General features: G+C 39.0%; 1 protein-coding gene across 4 annotated transcripts in view; it reads left to right on the forward strand.

Annotated features, from left to right (window-relative positions):
• NWD2 (NACHT and WD repeat domain containing 2) overlaps positions 1-24,759 on the forward strand; it is a 255,310-nt gene that overhangs the window by 49,210 nt on the left and 181,341 nt on the right. The window contains exon 2 of one of the 4 annotated variants that reach the window (XR_008717090.1): positions 18,867-18,937. The exons of the other annotated variants lie outside the window; for them this stretch is intronic. The gene's annotated coding sequence lies outside the window, so the exon portion shown is untranslated. The remainder of the gene's footprint in view (positions 1-18,866; positions 18,938-24,759) is intronic. 4 annotated transcript variants of the gene reach the window in all.

Genomic DNA, 24,759 nt, shown 5'->3' on the forward strand with positions numbered 1-24,759 from the left:
TTGGACAGTACCTTGCCTGACAGGCACCCAGTGAATGAATGTGCAGTATTACAATACATAGCTTGAATGTTGATAAAACAATTACAAATGTAGATTACAGTATGGTCCTTTTATACAGTAAGATCACTCTTCAGTATTAGTGATATGTTCTATAATTATTAAGACCTTTTAAGAGGCTATTTAATAATACTTAGTGGGTAAAAGCAGACCATTGGCATGAAGAAGTCAGTTTTTAAGAAGATTTTTCTGGCAGCCGTCTGCATGAGGGATGAAGAGGTGAGGGAAACTGGAGATAGGTAGACAAGCATAAGGCCTATGCACTAAATCAGGCATAAAAGGTGAGTGTCCAGGACAGGAGTTTCCCAAACACCTACCATAACCTATTAACATCTGTTATTATTTAAATATTGCTAAAGCTTATTTGACAAATGGAAATAAGTCATCAGGCTTTTTTATTCCATTAATTGATCCAGAAAAAGTCCATTTTTAGCCAAGTAAGGTCAAAGTGAATTTCAGATTTCCCACAGCACTGATTTTTAAGCCTAATCTTAAGAATTCCTTTGCCATTATGAGGTTTATTTTTATTAGTATTACATGGATGTGTAAGTATATCAATAGTTTTATAGGAGTTGAATAGCCTGCATCTTTGGCTAGGAAAAAGAGCAAATAATTGTATCATAATCACAAATAAGACTTTTAGAATAAAAGTTGCACATATTGACAGTAGGGATGCCAATCACAATTTGGTTTGATTCAAGACAGCCAGATGCTTGTCTCTTTTCATGCTCTTGATGGTTGATTGTACTTTTTAATTAGGGAGAATGTGAGCTGTGCAAAATTGATGTCTAGAATAGTAAAGTGAAAAAATGGAAGGTTTATCCATAGTCGTCTTAATAATCATCATTTTATGCAATAAAATTTATATACAGTGAAGCACACAGATTTTTTAAGTATACAGTTTGAATTTTGACAGTGGTTCACTTGTGCATCCACAGCATAACAAAGCTATAGAACACTTCCATCACCCCCAAAACTATCCATGTTCTCCCACCTGTCAAACTCCACCTTACATAAGCATCATTCTTATATCCATCACCATGGATTAATTTTATTTTTGAACTTCATTCCAATGGAATCATACAGTAGGTACTTGATCCTGGGTCCTGTCACTCAGCGTAAGGTTTCAGAGATTCATCATTGTTGGGTTTGTGTCAGTAATTATTTTTTTTTTATTGCTGAGTCCTATTCTCTTTTAGGAGCGTACCACAAATGGTACATTATCCTTTTGATAGGCATTCAGGTTGTGTCCAGGTTTTTGCTCTTAAAAACTAAGCTGCTAAGAAAGTTAAAGGTGTCTCTATGTGTATGTTTTCTCATTGATTAAATACCTAGAAGCAGAGTTGCTGGCTCAAAGGCTGACTGGGTGCTTAACCGCATAAACTGTCAGTTTCTGAAAACAGTTGTACCATTTTACACTCCCATCAGCAACAGATGAGCAATTCGTATGCTTTATATAATTTGGTATTGTCAGTCTCCTGATGCATGTGAAGTAGTACCTCACTGAGGCTTTAATTTGCATCTTTCTGAGTAAAATTTGTATTGAGCATCTTTCATGTGCTTATTGAATGTTTATATATCTTTTTTATGAGGTGTTTTTCAAGTTTTTAACTGACTTTTTGTTGGGTTTGCTTTTTATTATTGATTCATAGAATTACATATTCAGTATACAAGTATTTTTGTCAAATATACATACTACAATTTTTTTTTGCAATCTAACATGCTCTTTTATTTCCTAAACTGTCTTTTGATGAGCAAAAGTTTTCACTTTTGGTAAAATCTACTTTTATCAATTTTTTTATGTGTAGTGATTTTTGTATCCAAAGAAATATTTTCCTATTTCAAGATAGCAATTAATTCTCTCATGTGTCTTCTCAAAATGATACAATTTTACCTTTTAGGTTTAGGGCTCTGATGCAGTTTGAATATTTATATATGATATGAAACAGAGATTGGGATTCATTTCCTACACATTATCTAGTTGACTCTGTGCCAAAAGACTTTCTTTTCCTCACATTGATTTGCTTTGACAATCTTGTTGAATATCAATTAACCATATATGTGGATCTGGTTTGGGATTGTTTCATTGGTCACTTTGTCAGTCCTCGTTTCACTACCTCACTGCCCTGATAAGTGTGTAGCTTTATAGTAAGCCTGGAAATTGGATAGTTTAAGTCCTCCAACTATGTTTTTTGTTTTCAAGATTGTTTTGGCTATTTCAGATCTTTCTAGTTTCCATGTAAATATTAAAATCAGTCCATTTCTATAAAACAGCCTGCTGGAATTTTGGTTGGGATTCCATGGAATCTGTAGATGAATTTGGAAATAATTGATATCCTGACAATGATGAATCTTCAACCCATGAACATGAGTATATCATCAGTGTATAGTAGATTTCTGATGCTGAAGCTACAGTACTTTGGCTACCTGATGAAAAGAACTGACTCAATGGAAAATACCCTGATTCTGGGAAAGATTGAAGGCAGGAGAAGGGATGACAGAGGATGAGATGGTTGGATGGCATCATCAAATCAATGGACAAGTTTGAGCAAGTTCCGGGAGTTAGAGATGGACAGGGAAGCCTGGTGTGCTGCAGTCCATGGGGTCGCAAAGAGTTGGACACAATGGAGCAACTGAACTGAACTGATAGTAGATTTCAGTGAAGAGGTCTTACACTTCCTTTGTTAAATTATTTCCTAAGTATTTTTAATTTTGTACAGTTTTAAGTGAAATTATTTTTTTTTTAATTTTATTTTATTTTTAAACTTTACATAACTGTATTAGATTTGCCAAATATCAAAATGAATCCGCCACAGGTATACAGTTTTCTAATTGTTTGAATATTTGTTTCATAAATTCCTTTGTGGTGGGATTTCCTGGCGGCTCGGCGGTTAAGAATCTGCCTGCCAATGTAGGAGGCATGGCTTTACCCCTAGATTAGGCAGATCCCCTGGAGTAGGAAATGGCAACCCACTACAGTGCTCTTGCCTGGGAAATCCCATTGATAGAGGAGCCTGGCGGGCTACAGTCCATGGGGTCACAAAAGCGTTGGACACTACTTAGAGACTAAACAACAACGAAAAATTCCTTAGCATTTTTTAGATAGACAACCATGTCTTTTGGAAATAAAAGTTCTGTTTCTGCCTTTTAGGTCATTACATTTTATTTCAGTTTCTTACCTTATTGCACAAGCTTATTGTACTCCAGAATAAGTTGCTGAACAAAAGTGATGAGCAGGTATATTTTCTTTGTTCCTGATCTCGGGGATAAAGTGAATGTTCCAAATCTTAGGGAGAAAGTGTTTGGTGTTTCACTGTAACGTATTATGTTAGCTTTAGGTTTTTTTGAGGTTGCCTTTTATCAGATTGAGAATGTTCCAATCTGTTCCTAATTTTGTGAGTAATTTTATTATGACTATGTTTTGAATTTAATTAAAGGCTTTTTTGTATCATTTGATAAACATGGGAGTTTTCTGCTAATTCTGTTATTGTGGTGAATTATATTCTTTATTTTAAAATGTTAAACCAGTTTTTTCTTCCTGGGATAAGCCTAGCTCTCTTGTGATGTATTAACTTTTTATATGTTGCTGAATTTTATTTGCTAATATTTAAAGGACCTTAACTATGGACTCGAGAAGGATATTAAGCTGTAATTTTATTTTCTTCTTTTTGATTTGAATATTAGTAGTACAGACCTCATAAAGTTAGCTGAGAATTACTTCTGCTATTTCTGTTTTTTTTAATCATTTGTGTAAGATTGTGTAAGTCTTTTGTGGTTATATGGTTGATAGAATATACCACTGAACCCATGTGAGTCAATGTTTTCTTTGAGGGAACACTTTATTCTTCAATTTCTTGAATAGATAGAGGACAATTTAAAGTTTCTGTCTTATCTTGCATCAACTCTGTGAGACTGAGATTTTCAAGGAATTTGTTTATTTCATTGTTGAATTTATTAGCATAAAATTGTGCATAATATTCTGTTATTATTGATATCTGTAGGATGCCTACTGGTATCCCCTCTCTTCCTGAAACTTATAATTTGAGTTTTCTTCCTATTTTGCTTAGTCAGTTTTGCTGATATTAATCATCTTAGTAGTATTTATTAATCTTATTTATCTCCCAGATAGCCATCTTTCAGCCATGTTAATTTCCTTTGCTTGCTTGCTTTTTCATTACTTCTGCTCAAATCTCTTACCCTCTACTCATTTGGGATCAATTTACACCTTTCCTGTTTTCTTATAGTGAAACTTAAATTATTGATTTTAAACATGTTTTTGATATTAATATAAGATTTTATGGTATTGCATGGGTCTGTCATGAAGAATGGTCCATATAAGCTTAAAGAGAGTGTGTATTCTGCATTGAGGGAAGTGTTCTATAAATGTCAGTTAGATTGAGTTGATTGATGGGCATTTTATATCATTGCTGCAGCTCTGCTCAATTGAAATTATTGAAATCTCCAACTGATATTCTGTTTTTCCTTTTAATTCTGTCCATTTTTGCTCTGTTGTTGTTGTTTTAGTCACTAAGTCATTTTTGCTACCCCATGGGCTGTAACCACCAGGCTTCTCTGTCCATGGCGTTTCTCCAGGCAAGAATACTGAAACGGGTTGCCACGCCCTCCTCCAGGGGATCTTCCCAACCCAAAGGTAGAATCTGTGCCTCCTGCATTGCAGGTGGATTCTTTACATCTGAGCCACCAAAAAATTACTCTTAATAATTTGCCTGAGCTAATTCTGTGAAATCTGTCTCACTTCTAATATGCTTCCACTGATATCTCTACTCGATTTGTACATAGACATATATGTACGTTTTAAAAATTGTTTTAGTTTTTAGGTCTGGTATTCTGGGAGTCATCTCATGTTGTCTGTGTAGGTTTTCCTGAGAGATTGTGCTTGACCACTTTGTCAGTAAGTCCTCTCTTCACAGTTTATGAATCTCCAAATGAAGTGGATAATGCATTTCAAACTCAGGCTATTTTAAATCCTGCTCTGGTCTTTATCTGAGCCCTTTGAGGTCTTTGGAGCTTCTCTGGTGGCTCAGATGGTAAGAAATCCACCTGTAATACAGGAGACTGGGATTCGATCCCTGGGCTGGGAAGATCTCCCAGAGACGGGACTGACAACACACTCCAGTATTCTTGCCTGGAGAATTCCATGGACAGAGGAGCTTCATGGCTACAGTCCATGGGGTCGCAAAGAGTCAGATATAACTGAGCAGTTAACCCCTTTGAGGTCTTTCATATATATTTGTATAACCTTTGGTATGGGTAAAAGTGTGAATAGCCTGGATTCTCTCTGGTTTTCTCTGCATGTGCATGAAGCTTCAGCCATAACTCTGCTTTCCCCAACCATGACTGTATCCTCAGGTCAGTGGAACTACTTAATTCTTCCCGTTTGTCCACTACTGAGATCATCATTTCTACCAAATATGCCTCTGCAAGTTTGTGTTGCCCCGACTCTGCAGCAGATAAAATGCCAACCCCAAGGCCTGGCCTGGCCTGCCCTGACAGAACCTTTATGTCAACCTTGCTGGCCAACAGCAGTTGTAAAACACCAATAATTGTAAGTGACATTTCTTCAAATATGCCACTAGATTGATGAAACATGGTTATATCAGGTGGGAGAGCGACAAACCAGCACTTATATGAATCTTGAAGTGCATTCCTGCCCTTGAGAGGGTTTTAATCAACCAGTCAACCCCTGAACTTTCGTGGAAACAAGCACCCGCTTCCTTGACCACTTCATTGTGGTTAAACGGACACAGCAACAGCAGCAGAAAATAGCGTATTTCCCAAAACATGCACATCTGCAAGGTAAACATTTAGTCCATTTTCTGACTTTACTACCATCGTCACTCATCCAATTATGTGCAGTTGGCTTTATAGCGCCTTCCCCGAAAACAGGAGCATACACAGCCAGTCAGTTTTGTTAAATGCAGCTTATTCAACTCCCTGAGAGAGATCTTCTGACTGTTATTGTCAGTTTTGTTAAAACATTAGGACAAGGCAGAATAAAACTGACTGACTTAGTACAGGTATTTACCCCTGTTGCATTTGGCTGTTTTGTATAATATCCGGAATAATGGTCATAAAAAAGAAGACAAAATACAAAGGTAGATGAAAACAAGATGAGAAGTACACATGGTTAATGTCAAACCTTATTTTTAAGTAGAGAAGATGTAGACTTCACTGCTAAGCTTTTCTGGGTGTAGTTCTGTTTGTGACAAAGAGCTTGACTTTTTAATATAATTTATTTATTTTGGGCTGTGCTGGGTCTTCATTGCTGGGGGCAGGCTGTTCTCTAGTTGCAGCGACAGGGGCTACTCTTGGTTGCAGTGTGCAGGCTTCTCGCTGCAATGGCTTCTCTCGTTGCGGGGCACTTGCTCAGTAGTTGCAGTGCCTGGGCTCAGTAGCTGAGGTTCCCAGGCTCTAGAGCACACACTCAGTAGTTGTAGGGCAAGGGTTTAAGTCCTCTGTGGCACATGGGATCTTCCCAGACCAAGGATCAAGCCATGTCTCCTACATTGGCAGGTGACTTCTTTACCACTGAGCCCCCAGGGAAGCCTGATGAAGAGCTTTATTATCACTTTGTTTTACAGGGGTTTTTTCTTCCCTATTTCTACTGTTTACTTTCTTCCTGAATATCAGTCCCTTCGGAAGCCTAAATACACAGAAATAGGACAAAGCCTTTAGTAGAAAATCTTCCTCACCAAATGGAAATATTGATTTATGAACAATAGCGAGTTGTATAACAGTAAGACTACACCTGCAGAAGAAAAGAAATTAACATAGTAATTTGCTGTATACTTTCATAATTCCAAAGACGAATCTCCAGAAATAATATGTAGAAACAGAAGTTCATTGTAAATGAGTATCAGTTGCTTACTCCCAAATGTATTGTAAAGTTCCTGTAACATCGGGCTAGATTGAAGGAAATACACAGTGAAAAGCAGAAGCATTTCCATTATATCTGTATTATCTCAAATTATTTTACATTAAGTATAATATAAAATAATTGTTAATGGCATGTTTCTAAGTCTATTTTAAACTCTCTCATTCACTTACTCACTGAAAAAAAAAAAAAAAAAAAGACCCAAACCTCTTTTGAAAAATGTACTGCTTTATTCCCAGATTATATTATCAGCTATAGTTAATGTTAAACATGAGCATAATAATAAAATAAGTAAAAATGTGCCTCTAAAAAGTAAAAAATAAAACCAAAATAAAAATAAGAAACAGAAAATCATTCCTAGATTGTAGCCAAGATCTTTTCTCTTAAAAGAATTTCCTGAAGGAAAAGAATGAATAAGGACACCTTTATCATTTCAGAATTAGATTGATAGATACTGGAGTCATTTAGGAGTTCTGAGGGTAAAGCATTGGGTCCCAACTGGGCGTGCAAGAGAAGTAGTTGCTGTCTGGTTGCAGAGTGGTTTTATGGCTCCCCGCTACGCACCTACAGTGCTGCATTGATCCAGGTTCCAGCAGGAAACAGATGGCCCCCTCAAACTAGATTATTCCTAGAGGGTTTAAGAAACAGACTTTTTGAGCAAAGCTCAGGGAAAGTGGAGAGAAGTTACAGCACCCTGGGACCAGTAAGAGTAGAGCTGTTACCACTCCAGGTCCAAAAGTACTCAGAAGAAAACATATTTTCAGAGTCCCAGAGAGAAAGCCCTCTTGAGAGGACCCTTCAGGTCAGAACTCTGGGGAACAGAGACCATTGCTTTTCATTACTTTCTGCCTCTGGTCTCTTGCTGTGGTTCCCAGGCTCCACACATCACAGGGAGCTGGAAGATGAGGGGACTCACTGATGGAATTTCTACACATCAGCCTCCTGGCTGAGCAGAGAGAAGGTAGAGAAGGGAGCTGGAGGGGCAAGTGGAAGAAAGCCGACTTCTGTGTTTGTTTTAGAACTCTGCTCTTCTGGAGCTTATAGTCCAGTGGGGAGGCATGGTTTAAAACAGCCACAACAAAATTAAACACTAACACCAAAAAGCAAAGTATAAATGCAGGACTCTAGTCCAGACTTTTTATGAAGGACCTCCATCCTTTTTCAGATGAACTACATAAAGGGTTGCCCCGTGGGGCAGTCTCGGGTCCCTGCTCTTTTGAACCATACCAAGTATTTGAAGATCACTTCATGGGAAATAGATGGGGAAACAGTGGAAACAGTGTCAGACTTTATTTTTGGGGGCTCCAAAATCACTGCAGATGGTGACTGCAGCCATGAAATTAAAAGACACTTACTCCTTGGAAGAAAAATTATGACCAACCTAGACAGGCATATTCAAAAGCAGAAACATTACTTTGCCAACAAAGGTCCATCTAGTCAAGGCTGTGGTTTTTCCAGTGGTCATGTATGGATGTGAGAGTTGGACTGTGAAGAAGGCTGAGCGCTGAAGAATTGATGCTTTTGAACTGTGGTGTTGGAGAAGACTCTTGAGAGTCCCTTGGACTGCAAGGAGATCCAACCAGTCCATTCTGAAGGAGATCAGCCCTGGGATTTCTTTGGAAGGAATGATGCTACAGCTGAAACTCCAGTCCTTTGGCCACCTCAAGCGAAGAGTTGACTCATTGGAAAAGATTCTGATGCTGGGAGGGATTGGGGGCAGGAGGAGAAGGGGACGATGGAGGATGAGATGGCTGGATGGCATCACCGACTCAATGGACGTGAGTCTGAGTGAACTCTGGGAGTTGGTGATGGACAGGGAGGCCTGGCGTGCTGCGAGTCATGGGGTTGCAAAGAGTCGGACACAACTGAGCGACTGAACTGAACTGAAGTATTTCTGGGACTAGTTAAGTTTAGAATTCTATGTTTTTTGAAAAGCTCCTATGTGCTAGACGTATAGTTTAAAATTGGCATTTTAAAGTTGATAAAATAAAAACTCAATTCCAACCCTCCAGGGCTTGGTAGGATGAGAAGAAAAGGCATGTTTAAATGATGTCTAGATGGACCTATCAAAGGAGACCCTCAGGGTAAGGAGAGGACCAGGACTCATTGCTCATCTTGAGCACTTTGTATGTATAAATTCAGTCTTCCCTTTACTCACCCTGAAGGATTCATCCTTATTTTACGTATGAGAAAGCTGAGGAACTGAAAGGTAAAAGCCCAAGGTCACACAGTAAGTAAGCCTTGGAGGTAAGATTTAAGCTAGGTACTGTGGCTCTAGTCCCACGGTCAATTCTAAGCCTTACACTTCCCTCCCAGCCACTTCCCAACTCAGGAAGGTTAAAAAAAAAAAAAAAAGAATGGTAGGAGGCAGGTGTTTTTAATGATAATAATAGTTGTCATTTAAAGAGGAGCTACAGGCTTACCTTGGAGATATTGTGGGTTCAGTTGCAGACAACCACAATAAAGGGAATATAGAAATAAAGTCAGTCATATAAATTTTTTTGTTTCAGAGCCTGTGAAAGTTTCATTTGCACTATACCATAGTCTGTTAATTCTGCAATAGCATTATGTCTAAAAAAAAATGTACATGCCTTAATTAAAAAATGCTTCATGACCGAAAAACGCTAGCTGTCATCTAAGCCTTCAGCAAGTCATAGGCTTTTTGCTGATAGAGGGTCTTACCTCCATGTTGACAGCTGCTGGCTGATCAGGGTGAAAAGTGAAAGTTGCTCGGTCATGTGCAACTCTTTGCAACCCCATGGACTGTAGCCCACCAGGCTCCTCTGTCCATGTAATTCTCCAGGCCAGAATACTGGAGTGGATAGCCGTTCCCTTCTCCAGGGGAACTTCCCTACCCAGGGATCAAGCCCAGGTGTAGGCGGATTCTTTACCATCTGAACCACCAGAGTGGTGGTTGCTAAAGTTTGGGCTGGCTGTGATAATTTCTTCAATCAAGACAACAATGAAGTTTGTGTCTATTGACTCTTCCTTTCATGAACAACTTCTCTGCAGCATGCGATGCTGTTTGATAGAATTTAATCCACAGTAGAACTTCTGTTAAAATGTTGCATCTTCTCAAAATCCCTGCCACTGCTTTATCAGCTGTTTATGTTATATTCTAAATCTTTTCTTGTCATTTCAACAATCTTCACAGCATCTTCACCAGGAGTAGATTCCATCTCAGCAAACCACTTTCTTTGCTCATCTGTAAAAGTGATTCCTCATCTGTTAAGTTTTATCATGATATTGCACCAATCCAGTCACGTCTTTGGGCTCCATATCAATCAAATTCTACTTTTTTTTAGTACTACCACCATATCTGTAGTTCCTTCCCTCTGCTGAATTCTTGGATCCCTCAAAGTAAGTCATCCATGACAGCTGGAATCAAGTTCTTCCGAACTCCTGTTAATGTTGGTATTTTGGCCTCTTCCCATGAATCTCTGATGTGCTTAATGGCATCTGGAGTGGTAAATATTTTCTAGAATGCTTGCAGTTGACTCTGCCCAGATCCATGAGTGGAATCACTGCCTGTGGCAGCTATAGCCTTAAAAATGTATGTATGTTTTTTTTTTTTTTGATAAGAATTATTTTTTCCTTCCATTTTTATTGAGATATAATTGACATGTGTTAAGTCACTTCAGTCATGTCCAACTCTGTGACCCCATGGGCTGTAGCCTGCCAGGCTTCTCTGTCCATGGGGATTCTCCAGGCAAGAATACTGGAGTGGGTTGCCATGCCCTCCTCCAGGGGATCTTCCCAAACCAGGGACTGAACCTATGTCTCTTATATCTCTAGCATTAGCAGGTGGGTTCTTTACCACCAGCACCACCTGGAAGCCCCATAATTGACATAGAGCCCTGTAAGTTTAAGGTGTACAGCATGATTTGACCTATATACATCATGAATGATTGTCACAATAAGTTTAGTAAATGTCGATTATCTCATATAGATACATACAAAATTAAAGAAATAGAACTATCTTTCTTGTGATGAGAATGCTTAGGGTTTACCTCAACAACTTTCAAATATAACATACAGCAATGTGAATTATATTTATCACACTGTACATTACATTTCTAGTTCTCATTTGTGTCTTTTAACTTGAAGTTTACCTTTTGACTGCCTTCATCAAATCCACACCCCCAACCCCGCCACATCTGATAACCACAAATTTCATCTCTTTTTCTATGAGTTTGTTTTTGAAATATATTTGACCTACCACATTATGTTAGTTTCTGTTACACAGCACAGTTATTCACTATTTCTATGCATCTCAAATTGATCACTCTGATAAATCTAGTTACAATGTATCACAGATAAAAAGATATTACATAGTTTTTGATGACAGTATTCCTGCATTACATTTCATTCCAGTGACTCATTTATTTTGCAGCTGGAAGTTTGAACCTCTTAATTTCCCTCACCTACTTCTTTCCTCCCCCTAACACTTTCCCTTCTGGCAAACAGCTGTTTGTATCTATGACCATTGTTAGGTTTGTTCATTTGTTTTGTGTTTTAGATTTCATATATAAGTAGGATTTGTTTGACTTATTTCACTTAGCATAATATCCTCTAGGTCCATCCATGTTGTTGCAAAGGCAAGATTTCTTTCTTTGTGGCTGAATAGTATTCTGATGTGTGTGTGAGTATGTGTGTATCACATCTTTATCCATTCATCTGTTGACGGTTGCTTGAGTTGCCCCATATCTTGCCTATTGTTAAATAATGCTGCAGTGAACATAAGGGTGCATTTATCTTTTCTAGTTAGTTTTTCATTTTCTTTGACTGGATACTTGACTGAAGTGGAATTGCTGGTAATGTGGTAGTTGTGTTTTTTTCATCTTTTGAGCTCAGACTCTCTATACCATTCAGCATACTAGCTGCACCAGTTTACCTTCCCACCAGCAGTGCCCAGAGGTTTCCTTTTTGCCACATCCTTGCCAATACTTATTATTTCTTTTTGGCAATAGCCATTCTAACAGGTGTGAAATGGTATCTCATTGTGGTTTTGATTTGCAGTTACCTGATAATTAGTGCTGTTAAACATCTTTTGATGTGCAAGTTGCCATCTGTATGTCTTCTTTGAAAAAAATATCCATTCAGATCACCTGCCCATTTTTCAATCAGTTGGTTTGTATTTTTTTATGTTTAATTGTATGACTTATTTGTATATACTGTGTGTATTTTGGATATTAACCCCTTACCAGATATATTGTTTGCAGATTTCTCCTCCTATTCAATAAGTGGCATTTTTGTTTTGTTAATAATTTCCTTTGCTGTACAAAAACTTCTTAGTTATATTAAATCAAATTAGCTTATTTTTGCTTTTGTTTCCTGGCCTGAGGAGACATATACCTCCAAAATATTACTAAGATTGCTATCAACAGGCTTATTGCATATGTTTTCTTTTACAAGTTTCATGATTTTCAGTTCAGTTCAGTTCAGTTGCTCAGTCGTGTCCAACTCCTTGCAACCCCGTGAACTGCAGCACGCCAGGCCTCCCTGTCCATCACCAGCTCCTGCAGTTCACTCAAATTCACGTCCATCGAGTCGGTGATGCCATCCAGCCATCTCATCCTCCATCGTCCCCTTCTCCTCCTGCCCCCAATCCCTCCCAGCATCAGAGTCTTTTACAATGAGTCAACTCTTTGCATGAGGTGGCCAAAGTACTGGAGTTTCAGCTTTAGCATCATTCCTTCCAAAGAAATCCCAGGGCTGATCTCCTTCAGAATGGACTGGTTGGATCTCCTTGCAGTCCAACGGACTCTCTAGAGTCTTCTCCAACTCCACAGTTCAAAAGCATCAATTCTTCAGCGCTTAGCTTTCTTCACAGTCCGACTCTCACATCCATACATGACCACTGGAAATGCCATAGCCTTGACTAGATGGACCTTTGTTGGCAAAGTAATGTCTCTGCTTTTGAATATGCTATCTAGGTTGGTCATAACTTTTCTTCCAAGGAGTAAACGTCTTTTAATTTCATGGGTGCAGTCACCATCTGCAGTGATTTTAGAGCCCAAAAAAATAAAGTCTGGCACTGTTTCCACTGTTTCCCCATCTCTTTCCCATGAAGTGATGGGACCAGATGCCATGATCTTAGTTTTCTGAACGTTGAGCTTTAAGCCAACTTTTTCACTCTCCTCTTTCACTTTCATCAAGAGGCTTTTTTCCTCTTCACTTTCTGCCATAAGGGTGGTGTCCTCTGCATATCTGAGGTTATTGTTATTTCTCCTGGCAATCTTGATTCCAGCTTGTGTTTCTTCCAGCCCAGCGTTTCTCATGATGTACACTGCATATAAGTTAAATAAGCAGGGTGACAATATACAGCCTTGATGTACTCCTTTCCCTATTTGGAACCAGTCTGTTGTTCCATGTCCAGTTCTAACTGTTGCTTCCTGACCTGCATATAGGTTTCTCAAGAGGCAAGTCAGGTGGTCTGGTATTCCCATCTCTTTCAGAATTTTCCACAGTTTATTGTAACGCACAGTCAAAGGCTTTGGCATAGTCAATAAGGCAGAAATAGATGTTTTTCTGGAACTCTCTTGCTTTTTCCATGATCCAGCGGATGTTGGCAATTTGATCTCTGGTTCCTCTGCCTTTTCTAAAACCAGCTTGAACATCTGGAAGTTTATGGTTCACGTATTGCTGAAGCCTGGCTTGGAGAATTTTGAGCATTACTTTGGTAGCGTGTGAGATGAGTGCAATTGTGTGGTAGTTTGAGCATTCTTTGACATTGCCTTTCTTTGGGATTGGAATGAAAACTGACCTTTTCCAGTCCTATGGCCACTGCTGAGTTTTCCAAATTTGCTGGCATATTGAGTGCAGCACTTTCACAGCATCATCTTTCAGGATTTGAAATAGCTCCACTGGAATTCCATCACTTACACTAGCTTTGTTCCTAGTGATTCTTTCTAAGGCCCACTTGACTTCACATTCCAGGATGTCTGGCTCTGGGTCAGTGATCACACCATCGTGATTATCTGGGTCGTGAAGCTCTTTTTTGTACAGTTATTCTGTGTATTATTGCCACCTCTTCTTAATATCTTCTGCTTCTGTTATGTCCATACCATTTCTGTCCTTTATTGAGCCCATCTTTTCATGAAATGTTCCCTTGGTATCTCTGATTTTCTTGAAGAGATCTCTAGTCTTTCCTATTCTGTTGTTTTCCTCTATTTCTTTGCATTGATCTCTGAGGAAGGCTTTCTTATCTCTCCTTGCTATTCTTTAGAACTCTGCATTCAGATACTTATATCTTTCCTTTTCTCCTTTGCTTTTCACTTCTCTTCTTTTCACAGCTATTTGTAAGGCCTCCCCAGACAGCCATTTTGCTTTTTTGCATTTCTTTTTCGTAGGGTTGGTCTTGATCCCTGTTTCCTGCACAGTGTCACAAACCTCATTCCATAGTTCTTCAGGCACTCTATAAGATCTAGTCCCTTAAATCTATTTCTCATTTCCACTGTATAATCATAAGGAATTTGATTTAGGTCAAGCCTGAATGATCTAGTGGTTTTCCCTACTTTCTTCAGTTTAAGTCTGAATTAGGCAATAAGGAGTTCATGATCTGAGCCACAGTCAGCTCCTGGTCTTGTTTTTGCTGACTGTGTAGAGCTTCTCCATCTTTGGCTGCAAAGAATATAATCAGTCTGATTTTAATGTTGACCATCTGGTGATGTCCATGTGTAGAGTCTTCTCTTGTGTTGTTGGAAGAGGGTGTTTGCTATGACCAGTGCATTCTCTTGGCAGAACTCTATTAGCCTTTGTCCTGCTTCATTCCGTATTCCAAGGCCAAATTTGCCTGTTACTCCAGGTGTTTCCTGACTTCCTACTTTTGCATTCCAGTCCCCTATAATGAAAAGGACATCTTTTTTGGGTGTTAGTTCTAAAAGGTCTTGTAGGTCTTCATAGAACCATTCAACTTCAGGTTCTTTAGCATTACTGGTTGGGGCATAGACTTGGATTACTGAGATATTGAATGGTTTGCCTTGGAAACGAACAGAGATCATTCTGTCATTTTTGAGATTGCATCCAAGTACTGCATATCGGACCCTTTGTTGACCATGATGGCTACTCCATTTCTTCTAAGGGATTCCTGCCCGCAGTAGTAGATATAATGGTCATCTGAGTTAAATTCACCCATTCCAGTCCATTTTAATTTGCTGATTCCTAGAATGTTGACGTTCAGTCTTGCCATCTCCTGTTTGACCACTTCCAATTTGCCTTGATTCATGGACCCAACATTCCAGGTTCCTATGCAATATTGCTCTTTACAGCATCGGACCTTGCTTCTATCACCAGTCACATCCACAACTGGGTATTGTTTTTGCTTTGTCTCCATCCCTTCATTCTTTCTGGAGTTTTAGTTCCTACTTATTTAAGTCTTTAATCCATTTTTAATTTTTGTGTCTGTGTATGGTGTGAGAGAGTAATCCAGTTCGATTCTTTTGCATGTAGCTGTCCAGTTTTCCCAATACCATTTATTGAAAAAGCTGTCTTTTCCTCCATTTTATATTCTTCCCTCCTTTTCATAGACTAATAGCCCTTGTAAGTGTGGGTTCATTTTTAGGATTTTTATTCTGTTCCATTGATGTGTGTGTCTGTTTTGTTCCATATCATACTGTTTTGATTGTCATAGCTTTGTGATATGATTTGAAATCAGGAAGCATGATGACTCCAGTGTTGTTTTTCTTTCTTAAGATTGTCTTGACTATTTGGGAGTCTTGTATTTTCATGAAAATTTGAAGATTATTTTTACAGTTACCAAGCCTTCTTCATCAGAGGAATCACTATATGGTAGTTATAGCCTTACAAAATGTATTTCTTAAATAATAAGACTTGAAATTCAAAATTAGTCCTTGATCCATAGGCTAATTCATGGATGTGTGTTAGCAGATGTGAAAACAACATTAATCTCAATGTATATCTCCATCATAGCTCTTGGGTGACAAGGTACCTTTTCAATGAAGAGGAATATTTTGAAAGGAATCTTTTTCTGGGGAGTAAGTCTCAATAGTAGGCTTAAAATATTCAGTAAACCAGGTTGTAAATAGATGTACTCTTATCTGTGCTTTTTTTTGGTTAATTTATAGAGCCCACACAGAGCAATTGAGCCTAATACTTAAGGCCATAGGATTCTGAGAATGGTAATTGAGCACTGGCTTCATCTTAAAGTTACCAACTGAGTTAGCCCCTAGCCAAGACAATCAGCCTATCCTTTGAAGCTTTGGAGCCAGGCATGGACTTCTCTCTAGCTATGAAAGTCCTAGATGGCTTCTGCCAATGTAAGGCTGTTTAATCTACATTGAAAATTTGGTGGTTGGTGTAACCCACTCTTATTAATTGTCTGAGCTAGATCTTCTGGATAACTTGCTACAGCCTCTATGTCAGCACTTGTTGCTTCACCTTGCACTTTCATGTTATGGAGATGGCTTCTTACCTAAAACCTCATGACCTAGCCTGTGCTAGCTTCAGACTTTTCTTCTATAGCTGCCTCACCTCTCACAGCCTTCATACAAGTGAAGAGAGTTAGGGTCTTCCTCTGGATTTGGCTTAACAGGATATTGTGTCTGATATGACTTTATTCAGACCACTGAAGCTTTCTCCGTATCGACAGTAATGCTGTTTCTCTTTGTGTGTTCATTGCAGTGGCACTTCTAATTTCCTTCAAGAACATTTCCTTTGCATCCACAACTCAGCTGTTTGGTGCAAAGAGGCCTAGCTTTCCACGTGAACTTCCTCACTAAGCTCAGCCATTTCTAGTTTTTTATTTAGAGTCTGTCTCTTCCTTTCAGTTCAATGCTTAGGGGCCATTTTAGGTTATTAATTGTCCTGATTTCAGTATTTTTGTGTCTCAGGAAATAGGGAAGCCCAAGGAAAGAGAGACAGGGGAGTGCCTGGTTGACAGAGCAGTCAGCAGTTTATCAAGTTCATTGTCATGTGGGCGAGATTCGTGGCTCCCCCAAAACAATTACAGTAGTAACATCAGATATCACTGATCTCAGATCAGATCAGATCAGATCAGTCACTCAGTCGTGTCTGACTCTTTGCGACCCCATGAATCGCAGCACACCAGGCCTCCCTGTCCATCACCAACTCCCGGAGTTCACTCAGACTCATGTCCATCGAGTCAGTGATGCCACCCAGCCATCTCATCTTCTGTCGTCCCCTTCTCCTCCTGCTCCCAATCCCTCCCAGCATCAGAGTCTTTTCCAATGAGTCAACTCTTCGCATGAGGCGGCCAAAGTACTGGAGTTTCAGCTCTAGCATCATTCCTTCCAAAGAAATCCCAGGGCTGATGTCCTTCAGAATGGACTGGTTGGATCTCCTTGCAATCCAAGGGACTCTCAAGAGTCTTCTCCAATACCACAGTTCAAAAGCATCAATTCTTCCATGCTCAGCCGCCTTCACAGTCCAACTCTCACATCCATACGTGACCACAGGAAAAACCATAGCCTTGACTAGACGGACCTTTGTTAGCAAAGTAATGTCTCTGCTTTTGAATATGCTATCTAGGTTGGTCATAACTTTCCTTCCAAGGAGTAAGTGTCTTTTAATTTCATGGCTGCTGTCACCATCTGCAGTGATTTTGGAGCCCAGAAAAATAAAGTCTGACACTGTTTCCCCATCTATTTCCCATGAAGTGATGGGACCAGATGCCATGATCTTCGTTTTCTGAATGTTGAGCTTTAAGCCAACTTTTTCACTCTCCACTTTCACTTTCATTAAGAGGCTTTTGAGTTCCTCTTCACTTTCTGCCATAAGGGTGGTGTCATCTGCATATCTGAGGGTATTGATATTTCTCCCGGAAATCTTGATTCCAGCTTGTGTTTCTCCAGTCCAGCATTTCTCATGATGTACTCTGCATATAAGTTAAATAAGCAGGGTGACAATATACAGCCTTGACGTACTCCTTTTCCTATTTGGAACCAGTCTGTTGTTTCATGTCCAGTTCTAACTGTTGCTTGCTGACCTGCATACAGATTTCTCAAGAGGCAGATCAGGTGGTCTGGTATTCCCATCTCTTTCAGAATTTTCCACAGTTGACTGTGATCCACACAGTCAGAGGCTGTCAGAGTCAATAAAGCAGAAATACGCACAGATCACCTATCAAATATAATAATGAGAAAGTTTGAAATATTGTGAGAATAGCCAAAATATAACACCGAGACATGAAGTCTCCAAATGCTGTTGGAAGAATGGTACTGATAGATTTGATTGATACAGGGTTGCCGCAGACTTTCAATTTATAAAACATGCAATATCTGTGAAGCACAACAAAGCGGACCATAATAAAATGAGGTCAGCCTGTGCTGTGTCCCAGCATTCTCTTACCACTTTATATTCTTTCAGCCAATACTAAATAATCGATTGGTGTTTATTTAATCTTTTCAAGCCACCTGTACTATAAATAAATTAAAAACATGGAGTAATGATTCTCTGAAGTCTCCCATCTTTGCACTGGGTACCTGCCATCCAAAACACATGATGATACAATGAGATTCATCACCTGTCTAAAAACAGCAGAAATTATAGTAATAAAATATGAAGATCAATACAAAAACTTTTATTATACTATGTTTTTACTCTGTCCTATTATATTTTAATCATGATGTAAAATATTGTATACTAACTTATAGATGTAAGACTCGTAACTAACTTAAACTCTCTCCTTTACACAGACAGTAACATTCTTGTAGCTAAATCAAAGTAGTCTGACTGAATATAGCATCCTAAAACCTCTACATCATTGTTAATTCCCTAGGGAAAAATAGACCTGTCTTTTCCATGCAATGTCTCAATACAATGAGCGTAATGTTGCTTATCTCATGCTATATTTTAGAGCAGTTATGCATAAACTTTTAGTGTTCAAAAACATAAGATAATAGTCTATTTAAAATTGCCATCCTATTTCTTGTAGATGCAACACTTCTTTTAATGGAGGGCTGATAAAAATGAAAAACAAAGACATCCCAAGACCTTAAGCACAGGGTATGTAATCTATTTCTCAGACCGGAAAAAAAAAATACTGCTTATAAAATGATTACACTGTAGCCATATTTTATATCTGAGGTAGGGAAAAATACAGAATAGCAGTAGTTTTTTCTACCCTGAACCTTGCTTTATTCCCTGGCCTTGAAGGTGCTTAGGAAAGCCTGTTGAGAAATTCAGTCTACTCAGATACTGTTTCTTACACAGCAAATGCAGTTTGGGCTGTAAAAACAGTTAAGCCTCTTTCTGTTAAACATCAGTAATTATTTAAGTCAGACCCGTTGAGCTTGCCTGTCAGTCTGCATCCTTGCACAGTTTGAGTTGTAGAAATGTTCAGGTGCAGTCCTGTCACTCATACTCACAGTTTATGGACTATGTATTTGGCTCTAGCTGTTACACTGGTTATATTCGTGTAACATCTCTCTGTTTTGGATTTGGCAACACTGGTTTCTCCTTTCCTGGGTTCTGCTTGTGTGGCACTTACAATATTACGGATCAGGTTGCACCATGAGTACCCTTGGAAAATCACTTTACCTCTCAAGACTCCCATTTCCATCACTGTAAACATTGTTCCATAGTTCCTTCTGTTAAAATTGTTGCGAGAAATAAATTGACAAATGTCAGTAATGTAATAATAATAGGTCACCTCTAATTAACATTTACACAGGACATTGCATGATTACTGAGTTATTTTCAGATTATTATGATGGCATTAATACTACTTCTCTTTTATTGATAGGGAAACCTAAGTTCAGAGAGGTTTAGTAACTTGCCCCACATCACTCAGCTAGTTTATGCTGGAGGCAGAACTCACATCCTCTGCCTCACTCTGATGCTGCAGGCCTCTTCCTTGCTGCTCTGTAATCGTTATAGAGTCCCTACTGAGCTTGCCTCAAATCCAGCCTTTTGCAATCAATGAATCAGTCGTGTCCAACTCTTGGCGAACCCATGGACTGTAGCCCTCCAGGCTCCTCCGTCCATGAGATTTTCCAGGCAAGAATACTGGAATGGTTAGCTATGCCCTCCTCCAGGGGATCTTCCCAACCCAGGGATAGAACCCACATCTTTTATGTCTCCTGCATTGGCAGGCAGGCTCTTTACCACTAGTGTCACAGTTTATTGAAATCTTAGTCTTCTGTTTAGACGAAGACTCTTTACATCTTTTTAGAAACTGGTGTATTTCAGTGATTTGACACGTACCAGGCTAAGACTCAACATTGTATAAGTCTTAAGATTTTTTTAGTATTTGTAAAGAATTGGAACATAAATATTATAAATGGAAGCATTTGGAAATTTACATGTAGTGAAGAGAGTCAGATAATTTGACAAAGATTTTTCTTGATACCTCAATAGTATCTGAGGAGTGTAAAGTGATATCTGTCATCTCTGGGAAGGGCATTTAAGTTCCTTCTGTTTACTCTTGAGTGGGGTTAGGAGATGAAGATCCTGGGGAATGTCCTCAAAGCTCTTGGCACTTAAGTTTTCTCATTTAAACTAAGAGGTTGGCTCTTAGTTTACTATATACATTCTATGAAGCTGAAGGATCACTGCAGATGTTTTATTTAAATTCCTTTAAAATATGTTTTGGCAAAATCCTCTGGAAGGTCCTTTGCATTAAGTTATTCTAAATCAATATAGCCCTTCTAATCCATAGCCCAGAAAGCTCCACCTCAGGATCTCACAGTGCATCTCGGGGGACTTCCCCCAACTCCTTGGCCCCAAGTTCCCATTGGACTTCTTTGTAGGGCAGCAGACCACTAGGTTCTCCTTCAGCCAGGGTGACCCCATGTATCTGATGGTCCTATTTCTACAGCTTATTTATAAGAATTTCCTCTTGGCATGAATCACATAAAAGTGGGGAGTGAAGGAATACCGTTCATTGGGAAGGGTAGAATGTGGATGAGGTGTGCACAACTCTCCGCCCAACACCAGTGAGTGTCTGCTGCTCGGGCTTCTGTGCTGGTCCTTGTGGGTAGTTGTCGCCGGGAACCAGGGCTGCACATCTGTGTTTGCAGCCATGCACTGTCCTTGTATCCCTGCAGTGACTGGAGACCTGTGCTTGGGAGTAGCAGAGAGGGTTGTGGGCAGAAATGCAAGGAGCCTGTTGGGCTTCAGGAATAACACCCTCAGTAGTTGTTTCACTAGCGAGGTGCCTCTCTGCCAACTCCACAGTCAGAGATTTTCTTCTGTGTCTAATGATGGGCAGGACTGATTTAAAAAATCTTGTAACTGTGTATGACCTTGGATACCATCTTGGAAACTATTTAATTCAGCACTCCTTCATGTACCATCTGGAGAAGGCGATGGCACCCCACTCCAGTACTCTTGCCTGGAGAATCCCATGGACGGAGGAGCCTGGTAAGCTGCAGTCCATGGGGTCGCAAAGACTCGGACACGACTGAACGACTTCACTTTCACTTTTCACTTTCATGCTTTGGAGAAGGAAATGGCAACCCACTCCAGTGTTCTTGCCTGGAGAATCCCAGGGACGGAGGAGTCTGGTGGGCTGCCGTCCATGGGGTCACACAGAATCGGACACAACTGAAGCGACTTAGCAGCAGCAGCAGCATATACCATCATGGAGCCCACAATACACTGATTTTATCCAGAAAGGAACAGAAGCCTGTTTAAGCTACAGTCATTACTGGCAGAATTTGAATTTAGTTCATGGGTCTCCCTTTCTGGCCAGCTTTGTAGCACATTATATAACTTGTAAGGAAGTAGATTTTTTATTTTGTGGAGTTTCTTTTAATGATCTCTGATATGTGTTCCTTGTAATTCAGTAGCATTTGGTTATTTTTCCAAAGCCCTAAAGTCATTAGTAAAATGGGTTGCTAAAACAAATTTGTAAATGATTATCCTAAATGTTTCTCCAGTATTTTGAAAGATAGTTTAATTGGCTAATATTTGAGACCTTCAGGTAATATACAATATAATAGTATAGTAATCTAGATCAATTAGGCCATCCTGATTTATAATTTTTATAAGTACCCAAGAATCAAAAGAAAAATATCCTTTGGCATTTTCATAAATTCATTTGAATTGCATTAACTGATTTGCTCTCCTCATGCTGGATGTTTCTAAACATTTAACTTTCTTTGAGAAAACATGTAAGTTTTAGTTTTATTTGGACTAGACAATATTTTCTAAATTATCTTTTGATAACAATATATTTTTTATCAGGGATTCTAAAATCTAAAGAAAGGCAGATTCTTTACCGTCTGAGCCACCAGGGAAGCCCTTCTAAAATATATCTAAGTATTTTATCTGCATGTCATTATTTTGACAGTTTTATGTAGAACTTTGTAATGAGCTGATTTTTTTTCCATCAAAAATTTTTATACACAGAAAATTCTCTCCTCTTTGATGGTCAGGATACACGGCATTCTGTTTACTAGTGTCATTATTTATACTAGTCACGTGATCACAGTTTTTAAATATTACTTTATCAAACCTACACTGAACAGAATTTCACACTGATTTTTTGAAGACTTATCAAATATACTCGAGAATTTTGAAGCAGCCTCTTGTTAGAATCATGGCATCAACTGGCCTTAGGCCATATGTGTGGAGGAGAGTCAATTAAAAGCATTGCTCAGAGAAATCTGCAGAGACAGTTTTCTGTATTTAGTTGACTGAACAATAGAATATAGCATCAGAGTATCACTTAATATATAATGGTTATTTTCAAATAAAACTTTCATTGTGATCTGTAAGAAAAAGTCTTAACTTTCAAATATGATTTGTAAATTCATCATTTTTATGTAGTGTTGTGTTTTATCTAGCATCAGCTTTAGAGACTCCTTTACTTAGCACTTCTGTTCTTAGTAACAGTAACAGCAGTGATGATGAAATCCCCAAGATATCCTAGTGTTGAAATATCATCCAAATCCCACGTGTGCTTATTGGGTCAGATTCCCCACACTGTCAGAGTTGGAGAAGTACATTACCTTTTTCCTGACATGTTACATTACTGTGAACAGGCTCTTGCTTTTTTGGAACATAAAAGTAGTCTCACGAGATACTTAGATATTAATCAATTCCAATTTTCATTGAGCTGTGCATGTGCAAAGACAGTTTCATGGCTTAGAAAGAATTAGAATTAGAATCACTATTGTGGCAGGAGAAAGAATGTGGACTCCATGGTGTGTAGCCCAGATTAAACTATACTTTGGCCAGTACAACTTGTGTGTGCTTGGGCAAGTTCCTTAGCAACTCTGAGTTTCCTCAAGTGTGAAATAGAGATCATGATATCTACTTCAAGTGATTCTTGTGAGGTTTAGTGAAACAATGTATGTCAAAGTACCTGAGCAGTTACTGAAAAGGTCTTAATGAACGTTACCTGACTAGACATCTTTACCCCTGTATTCTCACAGAGCTTAGCTTGGTTTAATGATACCAAAAAAAAAAAAAAGTATAAAGAGAAGAGGAGATTTCCTAATGTGAAGTGTTTTATGTGGATCCTTTATGTTAATGGGAATAAAGCTGGTGCAAGGAAAATTAATTTCACACTTGAGCCTTCTGCAGATGCCTCCTGTTCCAGTATCTCTTTGGCCAGTATCACTTAACCCTGAGGTGAAAATGAATATAGCAAGAGGGAGAAACAGTTGTTCAATTTATTACAATAGCCAGGCTATCAAATTAAACATGTTATTTATAGTATTTCTAATTGTCAACCCAATTTGTGTATTAATTTGCAGGCTAACGTGCAGAAATTTAATCAGCAGCCCATTATTTCCATGGAGGTTTAGCGGTTGTATTCAGGGGTTGTATTCAGGCATCAGAAACTCTTCTGCTGCCTCTGACGGAGTCCATGGGCACAGCAGCAGGCTTTATAGAAAGCACACATTGCTGTAAGCTGCTTATTTGCATTTGTTACACAATGCTAAACAATTGAACTAAATTCATGATTGGTTTTCAGGGGATTAACTAAACCCAATTGTTTTAGGAACATAAAAGAAATGGTTATGATTATACTAAACGAATCATCTGTTAGCTATTTAAATAAAACTGAGCTCTAGAAAAAAGACTTCTAAATTTGTGACAATTCAGCTCAGATGCTCAGTCCTGTCCGACTCTTTGTGACCCCATGAACCTCAGCACGGCAGGCCTCCCTACCATCACCAATTCCAGGAGTCCACCCTAACCCATGTCCATTGAGTCAATGATGCCATCCAACCATCTCATCCTCTGTCGCCCCTTCTCCTGCCCTCAATCTTTCCCAGCATCAGGGGCTTTTCAGATGAGTCAGCTCTTCGCATCAGGTGGCCAAAGTATTGGAGTTTCAGCATCAGTCCTTCCAGTGAGCACCCAGGACTGATTTCCTTTAGAATGGACTGGTTGGATCTCCTTGCAGTTCAAGGGACTCTCAAGAGTCTTCTCCAACACCACAGTTCAAAAGCATCAATTCTTCAGTGCTCAGCTTTCTTTATAGTCCAAATCTGACATCCATATATGACCACTGGAAAAATCATAGCCTTGACTAGATGGATCTTTGTTGGCAAAGTAATGTCTCTGCTTTTTAACATGCTATCTAGGTTGGTCATAACTTTCCTTCCAAGGACTAAGCGTCTTTAATTCGATAGCTGCAGTCACCATCTGCAGTGATTTTGGAGCCACAAAAAATAAAGTCTGACACTGTTTCCACTGTTTCCCATTCTGTCTGCCATGAAGTGATGCGACCAGATGCCATGATCTTAGTTTTCTGAATGTTGAGCTTTAAGCCAACTTTTTCACTCTCCTCTTTCACTTTCATGAAGAGGCTCTTAATTTCTTCTTCACTTTCTGCCATAAGGGTGGTGTCATCTGCATATCTAAGGTTA

This window comes from Bubalus kerabau, chromosome 7 (genome assembly GCF_029407905.1).
Source record: "Bubalus kerabau isolate K-KA32 ecotype Philippines breed swamp buffalo chromosome 7, PCC_UOA_SB_1v2, whole genome shotgun sequence".
Classification (NCBI taxonomy): Eukaryota; Metazoa; Chordata; class Mammalia; order Artiodactyla; family Bovidae; genus Bubalus; species Bubalus kerabau.